Raw genomic sequence first — 17,208 nt, 5'->3', positions numbered from 1 at the left:
TAGAGTAACAAAAATACTTGGCTAGTAAAAGTATCAAACACAAATAGGGATAGATCTTGATGGCTCTATCGTCAAATAGGGAGGGAGGGAGGGAGGGAGACGGGGTGGGGGGGGGGGGGGGTGGTTGGCTTGCCGGAGAAGTCTTGGGGCTGTGGGAAATTTTATGAACACGATAGAGAGGACTTTGGATCTGGTTTCGATGGTGATTTTTAGAGGCGAATTTCAAAGACAAGAGGGTTTTAGATCTATCGGATTCAAAGGAGATTTTCAAGAGTTCGTTTTTGAGAGGTATCGAATGATTGTTTTTCAAATGCGGATTTCTGTGGGTGGTTTTGAGATGACAGTTTCAGATTGACGGTTTCACATCTGGTAGGGTGATTTTCAAATTTGCAATATTACATGGTGGTTTTGTAGGATGATGATATTTGTAGGGTGGTTTCGGTAGAAAGGTATTGCATGGCTGAGGTATTGTATGGCTGATTTCGCAAGCCGTTATTCAGATGTCGATTTTAGGAAAGAAAAAATATACCGCGAGATCATTTACCTTTGACACAAGGTGATCACATTTGATCTTGACCATTAGATGTGAAATTGAGTGGTTACATTTGTTCCATTGACTAAGTTGAATGTCCAAAAGAAATGTTTTCGAACTTTGTGACACACCCAAACTATCACATTTCACATCAAATGGTTACAAGTAATTGAGACCTTCTTGATAAATGGTCTCATTGTATACAATTTTTTTCATAAAAGTCGTATTGCAGGACTACCGGCCATAGCTCCAATACCATGTTGAAAATATTGTATTTCTCTTTATATCAAACTGTGTATAGGACCATAGAGCAGTGTTCTTCTGTTTATGCATGACTCTCATTCTAACTCTCCAATGTAGGACTAAAACTTTATTTAAATTACATAACATGCTTGAAACGCCTTTTGGCGAAACTAACAGAACCAGGCCACCCACTGTATTGCACAAGCAAGGCACAATTTGATTTGGATGTATTGATATATACGAATACACACAGGAATGTATATATGCAATAGTTAAAGAGCAATACAAAATGCACACATTTACTTGTCACCCTGGGTTCATCACCGGTCCAAGCTCAATCGGCCTAAGTTCGCTCCATTTTCCGGGCTACACACCGAGTGCTACTTCTATTATCTTATGTCTATGTCTCCGCAAAGAACGAGAAAGAGAGAGAGCAAGCAAGGGAGAGAGAGAGCATACACAATCACTAAGTGTGTCTTCCTCACAAAACGCCTGGCCTGTTCATCGCCGACCTCAGTTTCGTTGAATGGCCCTGATTGGGCAGGCATGCATCTATGAATAAGAAAAATTGGAGTATGTAGTGTTTGGAAGATGGGAGATACAATGGCCAAGAAGCACTTCAACTGCTATAGTATTTGATGGAACTCTCGATACTATGGCCAAGAAACATTTCAACTGCTATAGTATTGGATGGAACTCTCGAGCAACTGTGGATTGGATCCCGCTATATCCTTCACTTGAGACCCATTCCTGTATATCTTGAAAGCCGGCACGGATGAAACTCCCTCTGATTTACTTAGGTTTGGGTTTTCCTCTGTGTCCACCTGAAACCACAAATTCAGACAACTTCGAATAAACAGATAAACTAGTCAAACTTCAAACTTTTTGGAGTTTAGAGAGCCTGCCATTGTATCTAGGGTCAGGCTTGCTGGGCCCGTGCTTGTGCTTGTGCTTGTGCCCGGCCCTATCTTTGCTTCAACTTTCTTTTTCAAAAAAATAAATTCCTATATCGACATAAGGTCTGGCCCTATTTTTTGGGTTCGGGCCTCATCAGCACAAATTCAGGTGGGCCTAGTAAAATGGTTCCGAGCAGGCCCTCAAGCCTGAGCAGGCCCGGAGTTTCACAGCCCTAATTTTAGTTGTATCCTAATGCTTAAAGCTCTTGAAAAGTTTGTATTAATTATATGGAAAAAGTTATATACGGATGCTACCTAGAACTATGGATGCCCCTCAAAAATCCATCGGAAAAGGTAGTTTTCACGTTGAAAAACCCTTTGATTGATCATCTCGACATCGAGATGTATGACTATGAAAAATAAAAAGATTTTAAGTCTCAGAAATAGTGCATTTTACAGCATATTATCTACACCATCAATTTTTAAGATTTTCATATGTTTATAGATCTATTTGATTTTAACCATTTTTTAAATTTAAAATTTTATAATTAAATATAAAAATAGATTTTGAGATAATGCTAAAAACATTTTACATCAAAATTATATACCATGATAAAATTTGAAGGTGCACCTTACCTCTACACCTTCTGTACCCTAATTATATTCGCTATCCACAGCAGGAGTTTTTCAATTAGGAACAGAGACCAATATTAACCAAAACCACAACATAGAGTAGAAAAGGGTAAAACATAAAGGCAAAAGTTTAAGTTTGCCATCTTAAAAATCTTAAAATGTATAGTTAAGATGCACCTACAAAAATCTATTGATCAATGTCGTAAAAAAATCCATTGATCATCACGACATTGATATGTATGATTTATAAAAAACAAATTCTGATCCTAAAAGCAAGTGCATTTTGCAAAATGTTTATGGACCATTTAAGATTTTCATGTGTTTACAGCTCTATTTGATTTGAACCATTTATGAAGTTTACTACTTTATAATTAGTTTCAAGCTCTATTTGATTTGACACCAAAATTATATCTTACAATAAAATTTGGAAGTGCACCTTACTTGGATTGTTTAAGGTGGCAACCTTATATAAACCACACGCAAACATAAAAGATGCCAAAATAACCGATAAAGGGAAAGTAAAGGAAACGTTTACCTTTCCTACAAATTTTTTAAAGACCATTGAAATTAAACCATGCCGCAGTCCAAAACTGTTTTCCTCAAACTTTATGTAGACAAGTGACAAAACATTTTCCTCAAACTTCGTATAGAGCAGTGACAAACCCCAACAATCCAATTTTACATCCAAGGGGGTTGGATGTTCACATATATAAAGGTAGCCATTCTCATTGTATCCCCTTCAAGTTTTTAGTGATCGATAATCTCTACCAAGGATCGTAAGTATGAATAAATAAATAACTTTTAAAAATTTTAAAGTCATAAAAATTTAAAAGTAGCAAAGGGTGTGTAAGGTGTTATCTTACACCATACAAGTGAGGCTCACTGCTAAATTTTGCTGGAAAACGAAGTTCCAGTGTCGAAAACCATACGATGGCTTGAAAATCTATGTTCAGCTCTATTTAAAAATTTACATTTCCAAAGATAATGCAGACCAAAGAGATCTATAAACACTTGAAAAAGATGGAAGTAGAGTGTCCAGATAACGTGTTATAGAGATGCACGCTCTTTAAGACTTCAAATTCTTTTCTATCTATATGTCCATCAATACATCTTGAGATCGAGATGATCAAATGAAAGGTTTCTTGACTTCACAAAATTAATTAATTTTTTTTTACTGATATTTAAGGTCCATCTTCCTTCCTACTGATATTTAAGGTCCATCTTCCTTCCTTACTTCTATATTGCAATCTCATACAAACTATTTCCTTTTCTTAAAATTTTTACACCATGCATTTTAAATTTCAGTTGGATCCCCCTGTTTGACACCCATCTTAGATGTTTGATGGTCATAGAAATGAGTGTTTGATGGTCAGGGGCACATGCATCCCCTGACTTACCAAACATTTTTTTATATGTTATTGTTATTTTTTTATTGGATCACGTTTTTACCCACCCCCCAATCAACACTATTTTCATGCGGGCTCCTTTGAACACCCAATATTTGTATCGATCTTGAATCCAAATTCATAGTGCTCTATGATCTACACTATGATGATCGTGAATATAAAAAATAAAAAATAAAAATATTTCAAAATATTTTTATTAGAATATTTTCCTATCTCTTGGATAGGAATCTTTAGTTGTGGATGTTCATCTTAAAGATGGACATCTGTGATTGTGCGGGCTAGTGAGCACCCACAAAACACTTTTCCTTTTTTATTTTTAAAAGAAATGGTTTAGTCAAAAAAATAGTTCTATTTTTCATTGGAGTTTCTGTTATGGAAAATTGTTTCATGCGGGCTAGACCGTATTTCTATAATATGGGGACCCAAGGTATAAGACGTCTATTTTTCATTTTAAAGATGGATGCAAATAGGTGGTCTATCTAAAAACAATTGAAACCAATGGTTTAAAAACCGGATCGGTGACCCGGATCGGGCTTTTCAAAAACCGATCCGGATAGACGAATCGGCGATCCGGATCGGAATCGAGTGAATCGGTCAGAATAAAGCTTCAAAAAAATCCGAAAAAATTATTAAAATTCATTATAAATATTGGTTTTTAGGAATTCAATAAAAAATGAGGGTACTCCATTAAGAATTTTCATGTTTTTGAATGAATATGCGAATATTGATATGTTCTTTCCCTGCATGAACCGCCATTCAGCATTTAATTTACAGTATTTCGTGCTCATCCCTACACTGTTGCTGTTGGGACTCGATATGTGAATAATATGGCTGGGATAGGGTGGCCTCAGAATCATCATCTCTCTCGTTTTCTCTTTGAATAATATGGATTAAAAAAAAAAAAAAACAAAATTTCAAAAAAATCTATCATGGATTAAAAAAAAAATCACAAATTTTCAAAAAATTCTATCATGGATTACAAAAAAAAATTCGATCATGGATTAAACAAAAAAAATTACAAATTTTCAAAAAATTCAATCATGGATTACATAAATTTCGATCATGGATTACATAAAATTCGATCATGGATTACATAAAATTCGATCATGGATTACAAAAAAAAACAAACAAAAAAAACAAAAAATTCAATCGTGGATTACAAAAAAAGAAAAAAATAGTTCGATCATGGATTACAAAAAATTCAATCATGGATTACAAAAAACTCTATCATGGGTTACAAAAAAAGCAAAAAACAAAAAATTCAATCATGGATTAAAAAAAAACAAACAAACATTTCAATCATGGATTACAAAAAAAAAACAAACATTTCGATCATATATTACAAAGCATTCGATCATGGATTACAAAAAATTCTATCATGGGTTACAAAAAAAAAAAAAAAAACAAAAAAATCGATCATGGATTACAAGAAAAGAAAACAAACATTTCGATCATGGATTACAAAAAATTCTATTATGGGTTACAAAAAACCAAAAAATTCGATCATGGATTACAAAAAAAATCTATCATGGATTACCAAAAATAAAAAAATAAAAAAAAAAATAAAAAAAAATAAAATAAAATTCCGTACGGAATCGCCGATTCACTGTTCGGACTCGCCGATTCCGTACAGTGAATCGGCGATTCACTGTACAGAATCGTCCGGTTCTCTCTAGAACCGGACGATTTCCGATTTTTGGGCGATCCGGTTCCTTTTTCACTATTTCCGAGTCGAACCGGGCGAGTCCGGTTCGACTCGGCGTTTTTTAAAACGCTGATTGAAACTAATGATCTATATATTTTTTTCATAAACTCATTAATTTTATTTCTTAAATTTTATTTATTTATTATATTCAAAAGATTACATGTCCTAAAAAAATTGGATCCAAAATCCTTTCAAAAAATTATTTTTAAGAGTCAAACTCATTTCTACATGGATTCAGAAACGGTGTCTTTCTATTATTTCAAAAATCTACATGGACTCAGAAACCGTGTCCTGTTATTTCGAAAAGACTGGACATCATTATTGCCTTTTTACATCATTCAACGCGGTGCATAACTGTATTATTGGTTAAAATGTCCATGAATTAGCATCATAATACGGCATTATGTTTTCAGTAACATCCATTTTAATGTCCATGAATTAGCATCATAATAAGGCATTATGTTTTAAGTAACATCTATTTTTTAAAAACAAGATATGCAGTTAATTCTTTTGACTTCTTAGCGAAGCAAATGCAGCCGTTTACTTCTTTAAGGGGAAATGTTTTTACGTGGCCCCAACAACATATATAAGTTGTACGTGAGCCACTTTTTAGCCGTCCGACTTAAATCGAACGGCTACTATGAATGTTCATACCACCATGTCACACCAAATATTGTTTTTTTTTTTTTTTCTACAAAACATTTTTGAGTGAAATTTTGGGCGCCACATCATAAAATCACGGAAAACCTGGAATATATATATATATATATATATATATATATATATATATATATATATATATATATATATATATATATATATATCATGTGCGCCCCCGTTAGATCTATAGATGCCCCAAATTTTGTTTCAAAATTAACTATGAACTATTTGATCAAGATCTGATGGTTAAGAGCTAGCTTGTGATATTGTGACTCAAGCCATCTCAGCCATGTACTCATATTTGACGGTAGATGTGAATGTGGTCACATAGAAAGCCTACTTTTTTAAAAAAAGATCGTCTACAAAGAGACCATCTCTTTTGTACATGGAGGCCAATACATACAAATCGATTTTTTAAAATCCATTTTTTTCACTGCTTTTCAACTACATTTGGATGTGCTTTGTTTAATCATTTTTTAAATATATTTTTCATGTTTGTTTTATTTTTTAGACACATTTTGGACAGTGCGCGATTAGGCCAGTTGAACCGGCCGATTTACTAGTTACTCAAACCCAGCCCTTGGACGTTTTTCAAGGCCAATTCGATTTTTTGAACATTGCTTTCACACAAATACAGATGCACGAGAGAGATTGAGAGGGAGAGATCATCAGAAACCATAGAATAACAAACCTTAAGGAAATTGACAGAAGAGTATTTCTTGCATAGTTGCTTGATGAAGGGAAGGAGTTGCTGGTTGTTTCATTTGAATTTGTACATAACAAAACTACATACATCCCTGTAAAGTTCACATCGAATAAGTAAGGAAAAATATAAATTGTAGTAACAGAAATTACATTGAAACTTATAGCCATCCAATCAATGGGTTGGTCGGTGAATAAGGGTCAGTAGACATGACAATTCAATTAGTGACGTGTTTGGTGGTCCTACACTCCTCTTTCACCATTCAACCCATCTGTTCGATGGCATTCAACCCATCTGGTTGATGGGAAAAGGGTTAGAGTCGTCGTGGCAGCACCCTCACCACCCCCTAATCACCAAGTTGTAGTTTTCATTCTTACTGACACTATAAAAAAACTAACTCCTAAACTATTTGAAAAAAATGTGCGATTGTATACCCATGACATATGACACAGACTTCGAAACAACATTTTTTTATAGTATATCTGTGTAATATTATCCATTCGACCGTAGAGGCTACTCACCAAACATGTCATTAATTCATCCATGTGTGCCACTGCCCCTCCATCACTGTCCAACCCATTTTATCAGATGGTTTAGATGGTGACAAACCATGTTGTCATGTTCATCACACTATGTTTCTCTTATTCAGTTAGAGTTCGTCCTTTATTTGAGATTACTGGATGATTATATGGATCCTATTCTATTATTTTTTAACTTACTATGTTCGTCCTAACAATTTGGGGTGATCTTTATTCGGGGTAAGAGAGATTTTTCTAGGTAAATGATATTCAATTTGATGTCTCTATTTGCGAAAATTTTTAATTTTTTTCTTTTGTGTTACCCTAATTTTCAAGTTTTGTTTGCTTACAAGGACCCGTAACGTATTGCCTTGAGCGATCGCCATTGGTGATGAGGACAACATTGGAGATGTTCTCCTTCACATCTTCACCTCGGCATTTCTTGAGTTGTTGTTTAACCTCCAACAAGGCTTTCTCCACCTCCGTATCTCCTGGACATTCTACGTTTAATATCTCTAGTCTTGTATTGATGCTTCCCACCTCTCCAACTGTCGCCAAATAACACAAGACAACCATGTGAGTGCAGTCGAGATATATGCTACATTCATCCAAATATTCTTCTTCTTTCACTATAGCGGGCAATGGGCCTGGCAGCTGGGCCCTGAAATCTTAGGACCTGGGCTACAAAATGTCGCCCTAAGGAAGGGCCACCACCGCCTAATGGCCGGGCTTTGGCGGGGTGAGGCCCAACCCTTTCGCTTTTTTTTTTATTGTATTTGGTTCAACCTCGCATTGACAGGGCCAGGGCCCGGCCTGGACCATGACCTCTTTGGCCATGTCAAAGCTCAAGCCGGCCCTATTACAGATTTACAAAGAAAAGAGTAAAGCAGTAGGTAGAATCCTCCTTAAATAGCTCTATTTAAGAAATAAGCTTAGTAGTATTCTTCTGGTCATGGTTGTTAATCGGATCCAAGTCAACACCAATCAGGGCCCCAACCCAGCTGGGTCTCAACTAGTCCCGGAATCAAAAGGGCCTAGGTTATTGGATCAAGATACACAGCCGAGTTGGGTTGGGTATGGGTCTAGAGCAAAGAAAAGATAAATTTTATCTTGTATTTTTATAATATATACAAATGTTGCAAATAAGGGTTGGGAACGAACCAAACCTGACCTGGGTTGGGCTAGCCCTGGTCTTGATCCCCATAGTGCCAGCATATGCCCAACCAAGCCCAGACATAGCCAAATAGGCCCTGGGCTGGGACCAACCCGGCCCTACTCTATCAGAGCAGGCTGAGCAAGGCCAAATATAAAAAAATGAAAACATAAAAAAATACAAGGAACAAATAGTCGGTCTGGGGCTCGATCGTGTTGTCCGTGTCTTGGCCCAACTTGGCTCTTGAGCTACATTTTGTGGTGTAGGTCCCTAATGCATATTAATGTGATGAGAAAGTATATTGTAAACCTCGTGACCAATTGAAATCAAGACACTAAAAATACTCAGTACTATTTTCTTTCGAAACTACTCCTCCAATTAAAAAAAAATACCTTTTTTGGATCAAAATACCCCAATTTGCCCCAGTTTTATAACACCCTTTTTTCTTTTTTTTTGGTACCGAACCAAAAACCGAATCCATGGTGGTCCGGCAAAAAAAAAAGTGTTGAACTGACACAAGAAAAGTGTTGGACTGTTGCAGCATATTGATTTTATAGTGTCGGTTCAGCAATTGGACCGAAAAATGAGTCCGATTTGGCACAAAAAAAAGTGTCTCACCGACACAAAAAATATGTTGGACATTTCATAGTGCCAGTCCGGCACCATCGCTTGAAACCGGTCCATCAGTGTTTTGTGCCAAACAGGTATTATGAAAGTGTTGAATTTAGTGCTATCCAAAATCACCCACATAAAGAAATCTCATATTACGTAGGATTGAGATATTTCCTTATTATACGATATTGATATTGATATTTGATAAGTTTCCTAAAAGAAATAGAAATCCAAAAAAGATTAGAACTATTGGATATATCTCTTGGTCTTTTGAGATACATGTAAAATCAATATGAAATTTCTTATTTAGTATGGTTTCTTAATCTTAATCTTATATATATATGATGAAAGTGCAGAAAATTTGTATACTTTAGTTGGGTCCCCATATGGGAATTTCCTCTAGAGATAAGGGGCAAAGCCTCTTATGCACAAGATTTAATTTCTTCTTACAGAAGAGAGCTTCTTATGGAGAGAAACAATGTGATGATGCCTCTTTTAGACTCCCAAAGATTAAGATGTTTGTTTCTTGTAGAGAAACGCTTCCCATAAAGATTTTGGGTTGTTTTTTTTTTAATGAGAGAAAGTCTCAGTTGCTCTCAAAGTTCTCTTCTTAGAGAGTGGTCTAGTTACGAAATAGAGATGAGATATCGGCAGTGATGCCGTTTAGCGGCAGTGATGCCGTTTAGGGAGAGCAAGTGTAAAAAAGTTTGCTTAACTCGGTTTTGTCGATGTTTGTTCCAAAATCTTTGATGTAACTTTGATTGGTATAATAGATTTCAATTTATCGGGCCCGTAGATGTAACCCTTTTAGGTGAATCACGTAAATCTTTATGTTCACAATGTAGTATGTGTTTCATTTTATGTCTCGTATTTTATTTGTCAAAAATCAACCATCGGGTTTATAGCTTCCCTACGCAACAGAAAGCAGTATAAAAGCCGAGGGGTACTGTAATCATCAATTTTTGACATTTTGACTAAAGGTAAGTGCAAAAGGATATATTTTGGTTTTTCTAATGTTCTAAAAAGTTATTAAGAGGAGGATGTTAAGAAAGTTGAGTGAATGGGGTTTTTAGTAATTTCCCCAAAACTCAAATCCTGGATGGCCTGACATCAATTCCAATTCCATCAGCCAACTCATGTGATTTCCAAGTTGAATGGATCTAGAGATAACAAACAAGTAAAAACTTAAAAAGCAGGAAAACTAGGCAATTCCAAGGTTCCTCAATCCTGAATTGTCAACCTTTCGGGCAATTCCAAGTCGGGCTGGAAATTTTTAAATTCATGTTTTTGAAGATCACAGATTCTAGTGAACTTCCCCAAAAACAGTTGCTATGTTTAGAGAAAAATTGTAAAGTGCACTTAAGTTTCTCATAGTTATTTTCCATCAATCTCAGCCATGTGACCACTCAAAGAATTACAATTTTGAGCAGATGAATGGCATCCTAGACAGCCAAAGATGACATCTGATGGCTGGATTGATGCCAAGCAACTGGAGGAAACTTAACTGCTTGCATTATAGGCCAACCCTTTTGGTCATGCTTTTTTGGTGATACCTTGGCATTGCCGTCAGCCCTTAGGAGGCGAGCCTTGGTGCATGAAGGGCGGATATTGAGGGCGGCGGTGCAATCTTCGATGGCTCTTTCCCACTGTCCCATCTTCGACCGACAGGCAGCGCGATTGCAAAGTAAGATGGTATTGAGTGGGTCACTTTGGAGGCCATCTCCATGGGCCAAACACGCTTCACTAAACCTAGAAGCTTTAAAGAGGTCATTGCCATTGGAGCGAGCTGAAGACACTGCTCTTGCCTTCCTCACCACTGCCCCAATCCCCATGTTGCTTCGATCCAATATGCCTGCTCTTTGGGCCGCACTAACGGCATTATCAAATCTGCAAATTTACTTTGATTTTGTTTACGTCTAATATTTTTTGCCCACAAAATTTGAAAATAAAATGGTCTCAGAACGTTTATGTGTATAGTAGTAGAAATAAATTGTTCTTTCTATAATTGGCCACTTTATAGGGCTCTAGAAAGTAGTAATCAAAACAAGACCAGACTGGCTGGTTTGACTGGTCAGACTACTAGAAGGTTCCTTGTGGCATCTACAGTCCAAAAGTAAAAAATACGGGTCTGATCAATTAGTTTTGAGCAATTCTACCTGCTTAAACAAAATTGGGTGACTTTATAATCTGATCCAATAGGTTGGAATGATTTTGATTGGAGCATAAAAATTAATGTTAAATAACGTTTTAAAGGGTTCGACCAATTGGTTTTGAGCAATTCTACGGGCTTAAACAAAATTGGGTAATTTTATAATCCGATCCAATAGGTTGGAATGATTTTGATTGAAGCATAACCCCTCGCTGAACACCACAACAATATTTGATTGCCACTCATTACACCATACACGACCACGAATAAGAGGATCATGTGTTCTTCTTGTTTTTTTTTTTTTCTTGGTTTGCTTCTTTTTTTTGTGGTGGGGTGAGAGAGAGGACCGTGTGTCGACCTAATATCAACCTAACAGTTTTTAGCTTTTTTCTTGATGAAACCTTCGCTTGGACTACCATAAACTTTTAATAAATAAAATCAATTTTTTATTAATTTAACTTTTTTTCTGATGCTTTTTTATAATTATTTTATGATGCTCTAATATTATTATTTTTTCTTAGAAACGATGCTCTAATTAATATCACATATGAATCGCAATATATTTAAAAGGAAAGTATATAATGAGACCATTTACCTTTGGTACAATATGATCACAATAAATCTTGACCATTGGATGTGAAATTGAGTGGTTACATTTATTTCATTGATCAAACTTAAAGTCAAAAATAATTTTTTCGAACTTTGTGACACTCCGAAACTATCAAATTTCGCATAGTTGTTAAGTAATTGTAACCTCCTTATTTCAATGGTAAATGATTTTATTGTATACAATCCCATATTTAAATGCATATATAAATTGCACATAATTTTTAGATGTGTCATTTCAATAAGGGTGTGGTTTGTATAGAGCTCTAAACAATCAAATTAGAGCCTACCTTTAAATTGTATCGAGAAATGTGATTCCAACACTGGAAATCTTACTTTCATATTTATTTATAAAGTTTAAAGCTTAAAAAATATTGTAGATCAACAGATCTATGAAAACTGGAAAATCTTGAAAATTGACGGTCAAAAATACATTATAAAATACATTATTTCCAAAACTTGAAATCAATTTTTTTCTCACGTCCATACATCTTGATGTCGAGATAATCGATTTGAAGATTTTTGAGCATCAAAATAATCTCGTCTAGTGAAATTTTTGAGGGAGGCTCGAATGTGATTGTTTAGAGCCTCAGCTTTATATGAACTTTTCCGTTTAAATAATAGTTTCTGAAGTTCACGTTCTCTATACTCGCATCTAGACATTATGCAGTGCACAGTCTTATCGTAAAAGACAAGGGTGGTAAAAGTTGTTTACCCTCTCGGGGTAAAGTGGGAAATTGATTGAAAGCATGGAGAGCGGGTCATTAAAAAAGGAAGGGTAGTTCAAGGGTGAAAACATGGTTGTAGTTTCTGGAAAAATAAAATAAAAATAAATTTATTACCAATTATACGAATTGTAGGTAAAAAAAGAGTACAAATCTTACAGATCCCTGACTACTTGAGAATGGATGGTCTTGATCATGCATTACGGTATATACTATTTGAACAATTGATTCATGCGAAATGGACCACATTTGTACAATATGTGGTCTGAGGTATAAAGTATTCGTCTTTAAGATGCAAATAAGTGATCCATTTAAAAACAATGACAACTAATGGTCCAAATATTTTTTACATATAATTATTATTTTTAATTTTTAAAATATATTTATTTTTTCATATTCATGATCTCCATGTTAACAATTATGTATTCTCTAAAAATTAGGATCAAATTATATTTCATAAATATATTTATTGTCAAAGCTGCATTTCTACATGTGCAGGCGCGGCCACCTGCCAACAGTGTCCGTCCATACTATTTTTAAGGATTGAAATCCGAATTTTTTTCACAACAATAATGGTCAAGGTCGAGATTATAGATTCAAAAGTTTCTTAAGCCAAAACTAAAATATTTGTTGAATTTTTAAAGTGAGGCTTTATTTTTTTCCATAAAACCTAAGCCTTATTTAAATGCTCCAAAATCCTAAAAACTGCCCAAGGAATTCTTCAAGTCATTTCCACCATATTTAGAAAAAAGAAACAGAGGGAAGCCAAACGAACCTTCCAGCTGCCATATCAACCTGCGCCTTTACAAGCAAAACATAGGCGTTGGTTGCGGCCCCAAAAACTTGGTGCACGCATCCACCTCAAACTCTGGCGCTCCGCTCATTGCGGCCTCAGCCTCTTGCACCTTATGCAACCTCAACAACGCCTCCGCTTGAGAAGCAAACACCTAATAAACATACAAAAAGTATTATCATATAAGAACTATCAAAGCATCCCATGCTCTGTTCTATTAAGCATTTTCATATCAACTATACTATACATCAATTTTCGCTGTAATATCTACAGTTAGACACTACTTTGCTCTGTTTATATTAAGCTGGGCTACATTAAACACCAATATAATGGACTATAAATCATATCATACAGTAGTTGTGTTAGGTGTATTTTTGTTTATGGACCTGTGGAGCGGCATCGGCCCCGGTTGCGATGGCGGAGCTGGCCTCTTTGAGCAGAGTATGCCAATCTTTGAGCTTTCTGGCTTCTGTGCACTTTGATAGGTGAGTTTGGAAGGCCTGAGCTTGCCCTAATTCTCCTGCATTCGCTTCACTCACTGATTGTTTATAGTGAGCCATGGCCTTCTCTGCTACTCCAGCCTAAAAGTAACATAATTCTTTTTTTTTTTAAGGGTACACCAAAAAATAAAAATAAAAATAAAAATAATTTGTGTAAACTTGGGAACTCAAATTTGTGAGATAGTTATTCGATATAAGAACTACTCAAATTCCACACCTAAAAATTCCTGAAGCTTGGAATTCGCGAGTTTTCTGATTTCTAATCTCCCCGTTAAATATAAACAAGAGAAATTTATCAAAAACACCTACAAGGATGAACTATAACATTCTACCCATTTGCAAGTCTTTCAACTCATGAGAACGTGGATTTTGATACGTATTCTAAAATAAAATAAGGTTACGTGAATAAAGTTTTAAAAGTGTGGTTTGTATAAGGTGTTAACGGCGTCAACTTTGTAGTACAGTAAGGTGCACCCAAGAAGTGTACCTAAAAAGGTTGTTCTGGTGCCATTCGGGCAAAAAATCTATTTTGATATCTAATTATGAAATTTAAAGATCCAACCCAAATTAAAAACATCTATGTATACTTAAAAATCTTAAAAAAATAATTGTTTAGATAATATGTTATAAGATACACTATTTGTATAGTTTGAAATTAATTTTTCTTTCGTATCTACACATACATCTCTCGAGGTCGAGATAATCAATTCAAAGGCTCTTTTTTTTTTTTAAGTCAGAACCAACCTTTTTAGGTGGATTTTTGAAGTGGACCTTGAATAAACTTTTTCCAAATTTTAAATAGTTCATCACTCTTGATATTTATATGAATTTTGCTCTAAACAAAATATACAAATGAAGTCTCCCATACTTTTACCCATAAATCCATAATGTCCCACAATACCCCACCAAAGCATCCAACCGTCAAAGAAACAGATGGAAGTTTTGGCCAAGTCCTAAACAAAACGAAACACAAAAGGAGAGGCACCTATCCATCAAAATCAAAGCAGCAAGCAAACAACATTAAAATACCTGAGCTAGCGAGTGGCCAGCCTATGATGGGCCCTCGCATAGGAGGGATCCAGCCTCACGGCCTCACGACACTCGTCCACGGCCTCCAGCAATCGACCCAGCCCCATCAGCGCCGCGCCCTTGTTGCTCCTATACGATGAGCGATCGGGGTCCAACGCTATCGCCGTCTCGTAAAGCACCAATGCCTCTGCAAACCTACCCTTCTTGTACTCCTTGTTCCCCATATTCTTCAACTCCTCAGGATCGCCTCCACCCTTTCCGCTGAATTCAAGTGGCGGTGCTCCACCCCCTCTCACTACGCTCCCGTAGCCATATTTCGAAGGTCTCTGTTGTTGTTGGTGCTGTGGTTTTGGTTTCGTGTATTCGATTGCTTGAAAATTTTGGGGTTGCGCTTGCCTTATGTTGCCCAAGTAGCTGAAGACCATCATGTTGCTGCTCGATGCTCTCACGAGCATAGAGCTGTTCTGTCGGTTGTGGTAGTAATCGGGCACGGCATCTCGCCGTCGTCGGTTTCAGTGGTCGCAAAGCCACCCTTCAGGCGGGAATTGTTGGGGCGAGTTGCGGCCAGGTTGCAGGAGCCTGAAGAGCCGCAACTGCTCCCATCCGATGATTTATGGCCAAGGGCATTTTCAGAAACCACACGATTCCGGGTGGTCACCATTGCTTTGATTGGCTTCTGAGGTGGGGTCATATCTTGGATCACGAGCTAGCTCTTGGGTTTTGAAGCAACGACGAGAGACGGGGGATCATCAGAGCCGAGAAATGAGGTCTCGTCGAACCTCTTCGTCTTCGTCTCGAAATCGATATTCCCATTTGACCCCTGGTGTCCTTGGAGCCGGTGGACGAGCTTTGTCGAGGCCAGAGCTTCCTGCGGCCAAACCCGTAGAGAACCAGAATGCCGCAGTTGTGGCACTTGGCATCATGCTCGTAGCTCTTGGCCGTTGTCATCTGAGCCTTCATTGTGAGAAAGAGGATGGTGTATTGAGCATTTTTTGAGACGTAGCTTGGGAATTGGGCCAAGGATTCTGGTGGTAGTGGCAAGGCGCCTCCAAGAGAGAAGTGAGTACGTCGTTACAGTAAAATTTGATCGAGTTTTAAGGGGCTCCTGGACCTGGACTGCCTGCCAAGGAAATGTAACATAGCTCCAACCCCTACTTTCTCTCTGCTAGCTAGGGAGGGGAGGGGCCATATGAGGTGGGCACGTAGGAATGAGAGTGACTCACGTCAGGCGCTAGCTGGCTCGGGCCCGACCCTTACTCCTCGCTTGGGGATTTGTTTTTCCAATAGTGGACCAAAATGCGCCTAAATATATCTAAAATGACCCATCAACACCCCTCCTTTGCCACAGTGGCAAATTTCAAATCCTAATAACATCCATATGATTTTAATTTTAAGAAAGCTTATATCGCATTGGTTTATAGAAATTTTACAACGGCACACCGCTATCATTTTTATAAGAGATTTGTTATCATTTATCTTTTACCACTGTCATTTTTATAAGGGATTTGTTATCATTTATCTTTTTGTATATGAAGGTCGAAATTATTGTTTATAAATGAAAAATGAATATAACAAAACAATTTATTTTTTATAAAAAGAGATCACAATATTATCAAATTTAAAATTATGTGATTAAAGATGTATCATTATTTAGACACAAAATCCCAAATAAAGATTCTCAAATGGTGTACTTTCATTATTAGATTTCATATTCAATAACTAAAATTTATTGTGATTTTTTTGTACTAAAAATAAATAGCCTCATAATATACAGTCTTTTTATAATAGAATTTTAAGGTCCCACGAATGAAAAAGAAAATTATAAGACAATTTAAATTTTAAATAAAAATAAGTAGATGGTCCAGAGAAAGAGTCGATCATAGGGTGAAATAACAAACCCTAATCTTAGGCTAGGTTTTGATAGTAAATGGAGTCAAAGAGAGAACCCCCCTTCTCTCTCTCTATTTTTCTCTCTTAATGCAAGGGAGTGGGAACCCGGTTTCGCTGCTCCTTGTTTAAAGTCGTTCGACCCTTTCCACCCTTTTCGACACCCATTGGTGGGTTCCGTTGCTCGCTTCCCACATCCCTCCCTCTCTCTAAAACATTCAGTTTTTTGTGCATCTCTCTATGCTGTGCATACTGGGTAACCGTACCTACCCGTCGATGAATTTTGCCCTTTACTCGTCATTTTCTTACAATATCGGATGAATTTCAACCCTCGGATGTTAATATAGTGGTCCTTAGTATTCAGACATCGGTGTCAACCCTTGGACGCTAAACAACCGAGCCAAAGTCCCAAGTCCTAACTACATGACCTTTCTTGGTCCCCTACCGTCTCTCCCTCT

The 17,208-nt window shown here is 36.6% G+C and overlaps 1 pseudogene across 1 annotated transcript; it reads right to left on the bottom strand.

Annotated features, from left to right (window-relative positions):
* Positions 1 to 545: 545 nt before the first annotated feature.
* Positions 546 to 16,381, bottom strand: LOC18422460 (inactive TPR repeat-containing thioredoxin TTL3-like; annotated as a pseudogene). The gene is made up of 8 exons (XR_016053990.1): positions 14,870 to 16,381; positions 13,994 to 14,000; positions 13,721 to 13,915; positions 13,317 to 13,488; positions 10,615 to 10,948; positions 7,647 to 7,844; positions 6,767 to 6,872; positions 546 to 1,599 (listed from the first exon to the last, which is right to left on the bottom strand). The product of XR_016053990.1 is annotated as an inactive TPR repeat-containing thioredoxin TTL3-like (transcript).
* Between the last annotated feature and the right edge of the window lie 827 nt (positions 16,382 to 17,208).

This window comes from Amborella trichopoda, chromosome 4 (assembly GCF_054954075.1).
Source record: "Amborella trichopoda isolate Santa Cruz 75 chromosome 4, AtrichopodaSantaCruz75HAP2 v2.0, whole genome shotgun sequence".
NCBI lineage: Eukaryota > Viridiplantae > Streptophyta > Magnoliopsida > Amborellales > Amborellaceae > Amborella > Amborella trichopoda.
This window is presented reverse-complemented; position numbering and strand designations above follow the sequence as displayed.